This window comes from Artemia franciscana, chromosome 8, assembly GCF_032884065.1.
Source record: "Artemia franciscana chromosome 8, ASM3288406v1, whole genome shotgun sequence".
In the NCBI taxonomy this organism is placed as follows: Eukaryota; Metazoa; Arthropoda; class Branchiopoda; order Anostraca; family Artemiidae; genus Artemia; species Artemia franciscana.
In genome coordinates, this window is record NC_088870.1 from 33,226,389 (window position 1) to 33,240,184 (window position 13,796).

Below are 13,796 nucleotides of genomic sequence, written 5' to 3' on the forward strand. Positions count from 1 at the left end.
CCACAACACCAACCTACATTATGGATTTTTGTGCTAAAAAACTATTCGCCCATTGTTTTACGAGCACATTAATTCAACGAAATTGATTGAATACAAAAATGTATGCTTTTTTACAACTTAAAGCGCATACAATCTAGAATATTTGAAAAGTCATGTTAATATGGAATGTTATATAGGGTTGTACGCGCTTACCCCCCCCCCCTGTGGCAAATAAGATTTCCCAATTTGAGAATTTTATATTTAGTTTTGTGTTGTTGTTTTAGTTTTGTTGATAAGTGCCAAGGAAAGGGAAAAACGAGGAATCAAAATTAAGCTAAAAACATATGGTGTCAAAAAGTTTAAGAAAGTTTAGCTTTTCCTTGGAAAGGATAGGTGGCTTTGGGAGCCAACACAATTTTATCGTTTAGGTTTTTACGGAAGAACGCGCTTTTAAATTCTACGAGTTTGTTTTCATATTTTCCACGTGTAAAACTACCACAAATCACCGTTAATAGATAAATGAAGCCAAAAACGAGCAGAAATTACAACACAGTCAAACTCATACAGACAATGTAGAGCAGATAACCTAGAAAACTCAAAACGAGAAAAAAAGGTGTAGGACATAATTTGCACTTATCTAAAAAAATTGAATCTTTTTTAATCTTTTTGAAAAGAAATTATTGAATGTTTTTCATATAAAAAATTTTTTCTATATCTTTTTGTTCTTTTTTTCAATTAGAATCAATAGTTTTTTTATTTGAAGATTATTTGACTTAATTTCAGCTCATTTTTGGTTTAATGAGGCTCTTTACTTTTATTTAAAAAACTTGCTCCGTATGTTTTCCATACAAATACTATCGGTAAGTAAATAAATAAAAGAAAAAAAACAGGTTTTTCAACTAAAAGTAAGGAGCAACATCAAAACATAAAACGAACGGAAATTGTTAAAGGGGTTGCCTCCTTCTCAAGACCTCACTCTTTACGCTAAAGTTTTTTATAAAATTTTAAATCAAAGCTTATTATTTTAATTAAACGGCCATCGTTTTTCAGGAATCGTTCTTAAAGAATTAGGACAAAATGTAAATGTTTAGTTTCGTTCCAAGGGCTCTAAAGTGAGTATTACTGCATATAGCAAAATTCTGATGATTGCATATTGTTTCTTCGTCATTATTAGAGAAGCGCATCCATTTTTTAGCTTTCTAAAATCCCCCTCCAACGAGACTAAAAATGCGTAAAGTGGGCTTGCTTACAGGTAACATTACCTACAGAGCGAAGCGTATTAGTCCATGAGCCCCGCGGGCAGCGGGGCGAGTTCTGTATTTTATATTTATTCAACAAAGAGTGATAAAACTAAAAAAATAAAAAACTCAAACGAAGTTTATTAAATAAATATGGAATTCAGGCCTAACCCCGCTGCCCGCGGGGCTCATAGACTAATACGCTTCGCTCTATAGGTAAGGTTATCTGTAAACAAGCCCACTTCACGCATTTTTATTTGCCCCATGGAGGAGGAGTGTCAACCAGAAATGGATGGGCTTCTAGAATTAGCATTTCTAAGGACGTTACCTGACAAAAGGTAACGGTACCGGATGTTACCTTGGAACGAAACTAAATATTTAGTGGATAAAAAGTCAGAACCTTAGCGTAAAGAACAAGGTCTAGTGGAGGGTGAAACTCCTTTCATATAAGCAATAATTTCTGTTCATTTTAAGTTTTGAAGTTGTTCCTTGCTCTCAGTTGACAAAACTTTTCTTTTTCTAATTTAATTTCTGACCGTTTTTAAACAATACTGGGCAATCCAGCTCTCTCTCCATTAAAAATTTCGGTTCTTGTGTATTATACGCCACTCACTCAAGTTAACGCTGTTTAAAACTCGAGAACTAACCAGTTTCTTCGTTACTTTAGAAACAAAGTTGGGATATAGCCTATATTTGCACACTAGGGGGGTGGTGGTAAAGTACAGCGGGTCTGCATGCAAACTGTGTTAGGTACAATTATTTTGCATATTATAAAAGTAAGAATTGTTTTCTGACTTCAAACTGTCTAAATAATTTACTGCCCCCCCCCCTCATGTGCAATTTCCATGCAAATTGCAGATTTTCCATGCAATTGCAGAAATCTGCAAATTGCAGATTTCCTATCTATTCTGTCACTTGTCTTTGTCTTTTCTCACGCTAAGCTAAAAGAAACTAACCAAGACACCGATTTGTTCTCGAGTTTTACACAGCGTAAACTTGAGTGAGTGGCGTAATACACAAGTACTAACATTCTTCCCCCAACGAAAAAACTCAAATAAAACCATCACAAAATTGGAAAATCTTACTTTCCATGGGGAGGGGGTGTTTTCTGGGGGGGGGGGTTATTTTCCTCAGGGGAGAGATATTTCCCGGGGGGGTTAACGCCAGCCACCATGATATAGGTGGGGGAGAGTCCGTGTTTAATCCCCCTCAAAAAGGATGTCCACCTCGATATGTTCCTACAGGGTGAAGATTCGTCCAAAGAATCCCCCTCAAAAACGATCTGAAAATTATATTTTAACTACAAACTTCCCGTCACTCCTTTGGAAATGTTCTTTAATATTCTCCTCATTTCAAAAAATCAGCTCTTTCTAATTATGGGCTCGATTATTGTTGTAAAATTACAAGCATTTACTTAGATGTAATAGTAAAAACAATTGAAAGACCTTTAAAAAATGCTCATGTCACCATCTCAAAGTTTTGTAAGAATAGGGCATAAGTCAGCAGTTTTTCCCCTTTGGCGAAAGTTGCTGGATAAAACGTATATTTCAACAAACAAATTATTATGTAACAACTTATAGTGAAGTGAACATTGACTCTCAATTCACCGAGATGAGTCACCACTTTTGCTGGAGGTACAGCCGATGCAGCAAAATCGCTCATGCCTATCGGTCAACACAAACAATTTCTCGTCAGAAAAATCTCTAAACGTGGTGCATCCGTCGCGGTTTGCAAATAAGCATGACTATGAAATAACAGCGGTTTTCCCTATATTTTTTATTTATAGTTAATTAAGCTTTCTGAGGTTTTGATTTTTGTACCGTGCAAAGAAACACTGAAGTTCTATTTCCTGTAAAAATTAAAACAACATTTTGTCTATTTTTTATATTAATATATGGAGAATGGAAACAAAATTTCAGCAATTTTTCAACATAATTTTCAACATAATTATTTTATCTCTAAAACGTTTACTTCCGAAACTAGGGCCGTCTTAACTTGACGCCAATTCGAAGTATTATGTTTCGAGACGCACATTTCGGGAATTATTTCCGGGAAATCTGAAAGAGATACGGATATAACGTCTTATAGTTTTCTGCTTAACTTTTGATGGTCTAAACTAGGAAAATATAAAACAAACCAAATTCACCAAAAAATTTAAATTGCCCCGAGGGCATGACAAAACTTCCAAATAGAAAAACCCAAAGAAGGAATTTTATTTCGGAGAAACTATTGTAAGCTCCAGTTGTTAGGAGATCGAGACCTGTCGAACCGCGTTGGAAAAAAATTCTAGCTGGTCCAGAACAGAAGTTACCTCTAGAACGTCGAAACTTCGGAAATTATTTCTTAGAGAACGAAGCAACTTGGTATATAGAACACTTCACTTCTTCTTGCATACTTTTCATAGCACTACTCGATAAAAATATAAGAAACATCAAAATCAAAAATTTGAGAAAATTCCAAAAAAAATCGGAACGAGATGGACTTTTCCGGAATTATTTCCGGGAAATCTGTAAGAGCTACGGAATTTTGTGCTCCGGTTCTCGAAGAGACAAATGAAAGTTCTACATGAGTTCAGCATAACTGTATTTCTAACAAGTTTATTTCCGAAGCTAGGGTCGTCTTAACTTGACGCCAAACATCGAACGCACAGTTTCTAAGAAAAAAAAAACGGTTTATTTTTTTTATGGAAAACTGTTAGAAATTTTAGGAACTTCTCTGGAACTTTTTTACTCTGTTTCACGTTTCCCTTCCCTCAGAAAAATCTCAAATTTTTAACTCTTACCACTTCGGAGCTACAGGTCGCTGATCACGGTGAAAAAAAACAAAAAAAAAAACTACGAAAGCAGTAGTGTTGCTCCGCAACACAAATATGTACTTAGTGAGCTTTGATATAAGACTGTCTTACTATGATCTTCAGGGTTTACAATAGTTAGGCCTAGGATTTAATCGTTAAGGACTATTCCCTAAGTAATAACCCAATGTTTTTGCCGAAATAGGCATAACATAAGTAGATGGGGCGTTGGAGGGGTATGAAATCAAATGTCATCCACTCATACAGATTAAAACTTAGTCTTGATTTTGAAAGATGTCAAGTATCCACCTCGCACTTGGCCCAGTGGGCTTCTGAAACGATTGGGTGGTTTTGAGAATTCTTACTTTTTTCCTCTGAAGGGATACTATGCCCTTTGGGTTTGATTGTTTACCAATATACCTAGAGTAGGATATAAAAACGTCTAAAAAGTAATTCTAGTTCCGAATATTGGAGCAAATATAAAGCTTGGTTTTAACGACAGAAAACTTGAAAATACGATGCTTCTAAAAACTACTCACAAAATGGCGGACATGACGAAGCACAAACAATACTTCGACCAAACAAAATCTCGATTTAACATCCTTGACAAGTAATGTAAGCCATGTATATTTTCTAAAGAAAAAGATATTCAAAAGGCAAAAGAAATGAAAGGGGTCCATTCGAAAGTATAGCGATCCCCAGAAATAGAGAACTACTAAGAGACACCCATTTTCGAGAGACATGGCGTCCAGTTGAAAGGATGGAAAAAACTTAGCATTAAAGTTTACATCAAAACTTCAGATAAAATAATAAAGTTAATGATTGGAGATAGGCTAGCCTTTGCTGAGAACCTGCATCATATAAATTTATTTTGTATATTCACGCATATGATCTTCTACCTGGAAAATCTGATTTACAAGCAATTACATAAAAAATAAGGTTATTATCATGTTACGACTATACGATACAAAAAAAAAAAAAAAAAAAAAAAAAAAAAAAAAAAAAAAAAAAAAAAAAAAAAAAAACTACTGTATTCCACATCCCGGAACTAAAGAAACTTCCTCGTTTAAAAATAAACAAAAAAAGAAACCGTAGAAATAATTCTCTGGAAAGAAGGGAAATGCAGCTAACCGAATTAACGCCGAAAAGCTCGAGGAGTTCTTTAAACAAGACTTATTTTTGTGACGCAAAAGAAACTACGCGGCTATAGTCCTGTCCTTGAGCATGTTTGTTTAACTCTTAATAAATCACAACAGACTGGAAGCCTACAATTTTTAAATTTGGACACCATACCCCTATTTTAGATTCAATGCTTCTCACAACGGACAGTAGCATATTCTTATGCATCGAGCTTGGATGAGTCAAGAGCCATTTTTGATGGTAATAAAAAAAATATAGACACATAAATGAAAAATATATGAGATTCGAACTCTTCATATTTAGTAGAGAAGTTGTTCTTCAGTGACTTGGAAACAAGAATACGCATTATTTTTTTAGGATAATATTTAAATTTTCATTTCAATCATGGTTGCAGCAATGGCTGCAATCTAGTAATAAAGAGCGAATCACACAACCCAAAATTGTCAAATTTAAAAAAAAAAGGCAAAGAAACTATCAAATGACGAAAATTTCCTATGTAACACTGTTTTGAAAAGAGCGAATTCATTCCGGTCCATCAAAACAGTAATTAGCAATTACGTGGCGAAACTTTTGATTTATGGAAAAGAGAACGAAACTCCTAAAAAATTATATTCATAAACCCTTTTCTTAAAATTTACAGTCGTCACCACCGTATAGCAAGAAAAATGACATTTTGCATGCATTGCACTTAACGTGTCTATTTTTTGCCAGTTTGAGCGGCAAGCATTGGTTTTAGCCAAAATAGGGCCGCACTGCATGATAATGCATATCCTGTCGACCTGTTACAGTATAAACTTTTTAGCGAGGTTTACAGTTCTTCACCTTGAAAACAAATAGAGACATTTGAATTCAATGTCAACAGAGCGATTTTTTAAATATTTAGAGCTCGAACTTGAACTTTTTTTTTAGAATTTTACGTTATATAATTTTTCTCTGATGAAAAAATTCAACTTCCAACCCCTAAAGGCGAATCCTCCTCTAAAGCTAGATCATTCGAATTGATTTGTTTTTCTTTTTTGGAATGATAAAATTCTGAAAGGCCAATTTTAAAAATGTTGGTCTGATAACCTAGTGTTCTGCACTTAAATAGCCATGCTTCACATTTTTTGTCTCTAAATGAGGGACATTCGCCCAATCAAAAGCACAATAAAAAAAGAGTCATTAGAATTCCCATCCACTAATGTGTACATATGTAAATTTATAACTTTTGCAGTATCAAACAGTTCGTGGTAACGAAACGTAGTAAGGAGCAACCTGGCTCAATAGTAACCAAAACTCTAAAAAACTGAATTTTTATAACAATAGTTACATCAAAAGAATCGCATTTCAATGCTGATTTTAAATATATAAGTTTCATTAAGTTTAGACTTACCAATCAAAAGTTACGAGCTTGCGAAAATTTGCCTTATTTTAGAAAATAGGGGAAAACACCCCCTAAAAGTCATAGAATCTTAACGAAAATCATACCATAAGATCCAGCGTATCAGAGAACCCTGTTGAAGAAGTTTCAAGCTCCTATCTACAAAAATGCGGAATTTTGTATTTTTTGCCAGAAGGCAGATCACGGATGCGTGTTTATTTGTTTGTTTTTTGTTGTTTTTTTTTCTCCAGGATTATCGTATCGACCCACTGGTCCTAGAATCTTGCGAGAGGGCTTATTCTAACAGAAATAAATAGTTCTAGTGCCCTTTTTCAGTGACCAAAAAAGTGGAGGGCACCTAGGCCCCCTCCCATGCTAATTATTTTCCCAAAGTCACCGGATCAAAATTCTGAGATAGCCATTTTATTCAGCATAGTCGAAAAACCTTATAAGTATGTCTTTGGGGACGACTTACTCCCTCACAGTCCCCGTGGGAGGGGCTACAAGTTACAAACTTAGATCAGTGCTTACATATATTAATGGTTATTTGGAAGTGTACAGACGTTTTCAGGGGGATTTTTCGGTTTGGGGGGGTGAAAAGAGGGGGATATGTTTGGGGAACTTTCCTTGGAGGAATTTATCATGGGGGAAGAAAATTTCCATGAAGGGAGCGCAGGATTTTCTAGCATTATTAAAAAAAACTATGAAAAAATAAATATGAAAAAGTTTTTTCGACTGAAAGTAAGGAGCAGAATTAAAACCACTTAAAACGAACAGAAATTATTACGCATATGATGGGCTCACCTCTACCTAATACCTCGATCTTTACGCTAGAGTATTTTTAGTAATTTCAACTATTTATTCTACGGCTTTTGTGATTCAGGGGTCATTCTTAAGAAATTGGGACAAAATTTAAGCTTTAGTGTAAAGAGCGAGGTACTGATGAGGGGGTGAATCCCCTCATATACGTAATAAAAACATGAGAATACAGAAGTTTGTTACGTAAGCTAATTTATAAGTTACGTATATCTTTTACTAATAAAAACATTCGTAAAAAAATAAAAGTTCTAGTTGCCTTTCTAAGTAACAAAAAAACCGAAGGGCAACTAGGCCTCCTCCCCCGCTCCTTTTTTTCTCAAAATCGTTCGATCAAAACTATGAGAAAGCCATTTAGCCAAAAAAATAAATATGCAAATTTCGTTTTAATTATTCATCTGCGGAGAGCCAAAATCAAAACATGCATTGATTCAAAAACATTCAGAAATTAAACAAAAAAAACAAGTTTTTTTTAACGGAAAGTAAGGAGCGACATTAAAACTTAAAACGAACAGAAATTACTTCGTATGTGAAAGGGGCTGCTTCCTCATCAACGCCCCACTCTTTACGTTAAAGCTTGACTCTTTCTCTTAACTCTGCTTTTTAAAACAGTAAAAAACTTTAGCGTAAAGAGCGGGGCGTTGATTAGGAAGCAGCCCCTTTCACATACGAAGTAATTTCTGTTCGTTTTAAGTTTTAATGTCGCTCCTTACTTTCCGATAAAAAAACTTGTTTTATTGATTTAATTGTATACAAATATATCCATATGTGACGTTTATTCGTGATCTTCGCTAGCATATGAACATTGCAGGACGAAATTAGCGGGAAATTGAACCAGTAAATCCCATTTTTCAGCAGCTATGATTAGTTCCTTTTCACAGTAAATTTATCGGTTGCTATGTCCTCCGATTTTTATGTACTCATGGAATCCCAAAGGACTTGCAACACAGCTCTTAATATATAAAGATTTATATTTAAGAAGATCCTAATTTAAGACTACCTCACTTAGTTCAAACAACTTAGTTCACACTTATGTGAACAAATTGAAGATTTTCATTTGTATGGAGAAGTTTATATGAAATTGCTTAGAGAGAGAAAAAGTGGTAATCGCAAAAACATTTGCATTTATATTTTGACAAGGGATTACAACAATTCAAAAGCCTTAAAAAAGTAAGTTTGAAGCTTAGTAGAAATCGTAGTTAATTATTGGATTTGTGGTAATCATACAATATCTTCGAATAGCCAAGTATGAAAAGACATTAAATTGCATAAAGAGCAAAAAGCTTGTAATTGCAAATCTATTTGAATATATTTTAACAGGGGGTTACAACAATTCAAAAACCTTAGAAAAGAAAACCAAAGCTTGAAGCTTATTAGAAATCGTTCTTAGAAAAACGTTATTACCGAATTTATTTTCTTATAAGTAGGCTATGTGCAATGTTTTTTTAAGACATGAAAAAAAGTTGAAAAATTTTGAGTTCAGTTAAGAATCGCTAAAGTTATTACGTTAACTGCAAAAACATTTACGGTGCCTGAGCAATAATTTTAATGTTTAATTCCAACTAGAAAAAAGTCTGAAAATTTCAAATTAGTTTTTTTTTGTTAGATAGCTTACATATTTGAAAGCAACCAGTTATATAATGTCAGTAGGAGGGCCCAAAAACGAAATTGCAATTATTACAAATGATGATTCGGTAGATATATATGTATATATATATACAATCCCGTATTCAGGATGAAAGGGGTTACTAGGTTTGAGCCCCCCTCCCCTTTTTCGGAATCGTAAAAACGACAAAAATGGGTATAAAACTTTTTAATGCATTTTTTGTAAAACACACCTCGAAAAAACAACCTCCCCACCCGAAACAAATTGGAAATACCCTTCGCAATATACAAATAGATTTACCGAATGTAAAAGGGTTCAAAAACGAAAAGGAATTTAAGCAGTTTCATCTTTTTTGAAACATTTCACCACTGATTCCGAAAACAATTTTTTTCAATTTTCATTTTGTTTAATAATTTTACCAACCTCCTTGAAAAAGCCGGCAACAGAAACATCGACAGTTTCCAACACCCTATGCGCTATCACAGGGGTAAGATCTTTATTCAATGTTCGCTCGGCGCAAAAGAATCCCCTAAAGGGATTTCGGTGCCCCAGAACGTCCAAACGTCAAAATTTATTTTTTCGCAAAAGACCTATAGAAATTTCAGATCTGTTCCATAGTCCATATTAGTCTCTAAACTAATTTTCAAGCATAGTTAAAATAAAAGTTGTTTAGTTTGCTAAAGACGCTGGAGGTGGGCACCGTGCAAGGCTATAGTACTGCCAGGTAAGTAAATCCTTTCCATTTTTTTTCTTTGGCTTGCTACATGAATTTGATTAAATAGCAAAGAAAGTAGTGACCGAAATGCAATTGTTCACCCAAATTAATTGGACATGATATAATGTGATATGAAGATCCCCCTGCCTTTAAAATGTACTAAAATACAACTAAACAAAACACAGGGAACCCATGATATCACAAGCACTGTAATATGTATATATATATATATATATATATATATATATATATATATATATATATATATATATATATATATATATATATATATATATATATATACAAAAGTTTCTTTCCTACCTTATAATGTCTAGAAAAGAAACTAAGAATACTTGCTGTCACGATATTTTATGCGTGAATTTATCGTAAATTCTTTAACCACTAAATACTTTTATATCAACACCTTATCCATGACCAAACAGTATCAAACAAATAATTTATTTTGTAATAAAAACACTGAAGCTATGAGCTGACTGCGGTTTAGAGGCAAAGATAAAAACATTTATGGCATATTACACAAGTCCACTAACAAGGGAAATCTTTCCCCACATTACCGACGTAGAAGAAGTTTTCATGCCGCTTTTAAAATTGGTGAATTTAAAATGAGACCATCCCAAAGCAGCTCTGCTACAGCCTACCCCTATAACCACTAACATACAAGGTACTGTGAGGGTTAGATGGGATAATTCTTCAATATGGCTGAACCTGGCACATTAAAATAAGTTTACTTTTGAGCTAGAGCTTTCTTACGTGATATTGAACTCTTAATAGGTGGACTTAGTTCCATCTAGACCCCATAGCTATGCTACTATCTACCACTGAAACAGACTATCCTAGGACAAAATAACCGTCTATTTTTTAGAGGAACCAGGACCATAAAAAAGTACAATAACGTTAGAGAAAAAAGACAAAAGAAAAACTATTGGCCAAGTGAAGCTGTTTGTTCCCTAATTTTGAATGATTCACCTTTTCTCGAGCATAATTGCGAACAGGAGAATGGGAGAAAGCGAACAGGAGAATTGAAGGAATGCTTCACAAAGACCCCCCCCTCCACGAAAAGAAAAATCTAAAATGCCCTTTTTGGACGTCTCATACTATCCTGGAATAAATGGTCTGAAAACTCCGAAAATATTGACTGTTCTCCTAGTGAATGTAAATATTAGATATTGATCAAACTTTCAAGAGTGACTAAGGAATTGGGGAAAAGATACGCGCCTCCTAGCCATATCTTTTTCCATTCAGTGTCCTAGCGACATCAAGTCTATAGTCCAAATCCAGTAAAACCAATTGTTGAAAACGACAACTACGTACCGTGCTCGTACAAATAAAAAATTCTATTGGTGGATAACAATGCCATCTATATATACAAAATGATGTGTATGCGGCCTTTCCTAATCCCGTGAAAACTTCGTTACGACTTTAGGTATGTCTCTTTCGTTTATAGCCTATATATATAATCCTCATTAGATTCGACATTGTCCATTTCATCAGATAGACAGCTTTCATTTATCTGCACACCATAGTCGACAAGGATACAAATAAAGCATCGGTTTTTGCGAGAATTTCTGTCAAATCACCCGAGAATTTCAGTCAAATATGTAACTCGTAGCATTTTTGTGCATAAAATTATGATGTTTACTTGATTTACTTTTTTTTTCAATCTAGTGGCAATAAACGCCTATAATTCCAGCATTTGCAAATATTTGGAGCATTTCTTTAGCTATAACATGAAGTAATATAATCCGGCTGTAGTGATATCTCTAGGAAATATTGGCTATTTTCCCTCCATCTTTTGAATTTCTACCAAAAAGCGATGTTTACCTATCGATAAAGAAGAGTGCATCATCATTCGACAGAGAAACTATCCGAAAACTTTTCACTGTCATCAAAACACGACAAAAAATTGAACGCAAACATTTTTTTGTCGTGTGGAAAAAGCTCTCACATCGAAAGAGGTTATACTTTATTATAGTCCACTGAGCAGCACTTCGAGTAAAATATAAGGTCTAAAATGTCACAAAGGAAAATGTCCTTTAAAGGGACTTTATTGCGGTTCCTCCATAAAAACTCTCCGCTTGTCCCCAAATGAGGGGAGAACACCATGGATGTGACTTCGACAGGTGAAAAGAAAACGGTCTGGAGCCTTTCTCATCAAAAACACTCACACTTATATTATCCATTTATGATCCAACGATAGATTTGTTTTTGTAATTAGTTGCTTGTCAGTTTTATAACACGAATGAAGCGCTGCCAAATAACAAAAGGTAAACAGAAAGACCTATAAACGTTTGAATGGAAGCACGAAATTTGTAACTATACGTCGAGCATCAAAGATACCAATTTGGAACAAGAACATTTGCAATGTAAGTGTCATTCACTTGCTAAATGGGTTCAATCCATGAAACAGCTCTAAGAAAATAAGTTTCTTGAATTGGAAGCTTTAATAATTAAAGTGAACCAAATAAATGCTGTGCAATTTTTAAAGTAACCATTTTCTAGCTTGGTTCAGGTTCAATATTTTTCAGTGCATTAATGAGCTAAATTCGCATCGAATCATTTGTCGATAGATGCCCACAGATTCAAGCTCTGAATACATTAAATTCTGTATAAACTACACTCAACCAAATCCATGCGACAGTGTTCAGTTTATCTTCTTCAGCTTTAGTATAGCCGTCATAGTTTTCACTCGGAAATAGTCTTGCAGTTGGCATGATTATGAAACAAGGAATTTTCAATAATTAGAAAACTGGTTAGGAGGTCTACAAGGTCCGCATTTTCTACCTGTCAAGTTCTATATGGGAGCCCCTTCCTTATAGCCTTATTCAAAAGGTTGATAGCCCGACCTTTCCGAGGGGGCGCCCACTTTCCATTACCCAGTGTACATCTCGGAACACCACGCGTGCCACACAGTTCTACTACACTAGGCACACATTCTCCACATTGGCACGCTCCACCTGGTGCTCTTGATTTCTGAAATGAGGCACCCCCTCGGACTTTTCACGGGTTGCTGAAAACCACTGTTTTGGGTGTGTATGATTTAGAGCCTTTTTTGTACTAAACAAAGGTTTCAGGTGATAATTGTCTTTCATTAATATTTATCAGTGAAAATCTACCATAAAATCATGTACATGTGCCTACTTATGACCGTTTACTTGTAATAGAACATTATAACCGTAAGAAAGGATTCAATTACAGTAATTCAAATCCGGGAGACTTCCTTGAAAGTGGTTGTCCTGCAATTGGTTCACTTTTATGACCTCAATTTTGTCATAACAAATCTCAATGATAGTAGCACCACTTTAAATCAGACCTCGGAAAAGACATTGCACCAGGATCTTGGTACATTGATACAGTTTAAAGCGATCTAAGTAATTTCACCGCCCACTCAAGATTATTTCAAGAAAATCCAGTTGCAGCCTTTCTAAGTACAATCAACTTTGAGTGACCGCACCCAAAATTGACAATGCTTGTATGTATTCTATCTAAACGACCTTAACTGGGCTGGCAGTTCCACAACCCTTCCGCGTTCCAATACCAAAATCATACAAGTGATATTGTCACATATCAAATCAAAAATTAACTTTATTTTCAAGGTTTTCAAAACATTGGCCAAAATCAGGAATTATTCTTTAAAAAAAATGGTTTGCAATAATAGCTAATCTTGTTTGCTTTCCGTTTCAATTGATCGAACACCCTGTTACTTTATTTTTTGTTTTTTGCGTGCGTTCTGATTAAGCTTTACCTTAGTTAAAATCGAAGTGTAAGGTCAATTTGAAATGAAAAAGGAAAAGACGTCAACTTTTATAAAAGACATGTTTCTGTACAAATACTTCCTCTATTTGTGACTTTACCAGGGCCATGAAAGATCGCAAATGCGAATTCAATAACAAAAATGACAGGTTCTATCTTAAAAGGAGTCAATACTGTTATCAGACTCTAGTTAGCTAGCAAGAATATCTTTGCTTTCGTTGACAGATTTTCCTCTCGTAACAACTTGAAAAAAAGGGATAACAAGTTTGGAGATTGTTATTTAAAATTTCTTGAAAAGCAATTTTTCTCAAAGACAAGATCACTCAGGCCTTCCTTGTGATATTCTCTTCCTTGTGATATTCACAAGGAAGATCACTCAG

The 13,796-nt window shown here is 34.6% G+C and overlaps 1 protein-coding gene across 2 annotated transcripts in view; it reads right to left on the reverse strand.

Moving 5' to 3' along the window:
* Positions 1–13,796, reverse strand: part of LOC136030320 (terminal nucleotidyltransferase 5C-like) — a 73,072-nt gene that overhangs the window by 23,963 nt on the left and 35,313 nt on the right. The window lies entirely within an intron of this gene.